Source organism: Ranitomeya imitator, chromosome 4 (genome assembly GCF_032444005.1).
Source record: "Ranitomeya imitator isolate aRanImi1 chromosome 4, aRanImi1.pri, whole genome shotgun sequence".
NCBI lineage: Eukaryota > Metazoa > Chordata > Amphibia > Anura > Dendrobatidae > Ranitomeya > Ranitomeya imitator.
In genome coordinates this window covers 32383196-32385096 of record NC_091285.1, presented here as the reverse complement: position 1 = coordinate 32385096, position 1901 = coordinate 32383196, and positions in this window count along the sequence as shown.

Genomic DNA, 1901 nt, shown 5'->3' with positions numbered 1-1901 from the left:
AATTATTTTTGCATCGCTTTATTCTCAGGACTATAACTTTTTTATTTTTTTGCTGATGATGCTGTATGGCGGCTCTTTTTTTGCGGGACAATATGACGCTTTCAGCGGTACCATGGTTATTTATATCTGTCCTTTTGATCGCGTGTTATTCCACTTTTTGTTCGGCGGTATGATAATAAAGCGTTGTTTTTTGCCTCGTTTTTTTTTTTTTTTTTCTTACGGTGTTTACTGAAGGGGTTAACTAGTGGGCCAGTTTTATAGGTCGGGCCGTTACGGACGCGGCGATACTAAATATGTGTACTTTTATTGGTTTTTTTTTTTTATTTAGATGAAGAAATGTATTTATGGGAATAATATTTTTTTTTTTTTTCATTATTTTGGAATATTTTTTTTTATTTTTTTTACACATTTGGAAATTTTTTTTTTTACTTTTTTACTTTGTCCCAGGGGGGGACATCACAGATCAGTGATCTGACAGTGTGCACAGCACTCTGTCAGATCACTGATCTGATAGGAGTGCAGGCTGCTTCACAGTGCCTGCTCTGAGCAGGCTCTGTGAAGCCACCTCCCTCCCTGCAGGACCCGGATCCGCGGCCATCTTGGATCCGGGGCTCGAGCAGGGAGGGAGGTGAGGAGACCCTCGCAGCAACGCGATCACATCGCGTTGCTGCGGGGGGCTCAGGGAAGCCCGCAGGGAGCCCCCTCCCTGCGCGGTGCTTCCCTGTACCGCCGGCACATCGCGATCATCTTTGATCGCGGTGTGCCAGGGGTTAATGTGCCGGGGGCGGTCCGTGACCGCTCCTGGCACATAGTGCCGGATGTCAGCTGCGATAAGCAGCTGACACCCGGCCGCGATCGGCCGCGCTCCCCCCGTGAGCGCGGCCGATCGGCTATGACGTACTATCCCGTCCAGGGTCAGATAAGCCCAGGGCACCTCGACGGGATAGTACGTCTAAGGTCACAGAGGGGTTAATGTGTATAGTTTGCATTGTGCAATCTGGTAACAGATCCTCTTTAACTTACATTTTGTGGATAAGCAAGAAGGTGGGGGGCTAAAGGAGCACAACTGGAGATACAGGCTTTTTGGAGGATTGGCTATTTTTCATTTAAAAAAAAAAATCTGTCTAGAATCATAGAGTAAATAGTGTGGGGAGAGGAGGGGGATGCAGCTGCAGTTTGCCAATTACCATTTCAGTAAAGCAGCTTAAAAAAAAAAAAACATGGGGGGGCAGAGCAGCGAGAAGAGCCGTCCAATTAGCCCTTAGCAGACAGCACAACATTGGCATACCAGATAAAGCCAACCCGATTTTACAGGCATGAAGAGCGGGAGAAGAGGGGGATGCAGCTGCAAAACAGGAGGAGGGAATAAAGGGGAACAGCAAGAGGAGTCATGAGATTAGCTCGAAGGAGAAAGTGCACTGAGGAGAGGGAGGGAGATGCAGCTGAAGTTCCTGCTCAGTATTTTAGTGAAGCAGGAAGGGGAAAGGAGAGTTGCAAGAGGAGCCATCTTATTAGCTCAAAGAAGACAGCGCAGAGAGGAAAGGGGGAGATGCAGCTGCAGTTGTTACTCAGTATTGTAGTGAAGCAGGAAGGGGGAAAGGAGAGTTGCAATAGGAGACATCTGATTGGCTTAATTCAGACAGAACAGCTCTGGTATAAAACCAGATTGAAAGTGCTGGCAAGAAGAGAGAGGGAGAAGAGGGGGATGCAGCTGCAGTTTCTCATACTATAAAGAGAAGGGGCAGCAGTTGTAGGCTCAGCTCTAGCCTCATATCAGAAATAGCCCCGCCATTAAGAAGGCATGAAGACGGACGGTAAGGACATAAAAGGTCCAAGTGTATGAATACCGTACGCACTTACAATGTAGAAGTGGTGATACAAATAAGTCTCCGGCAACGCGA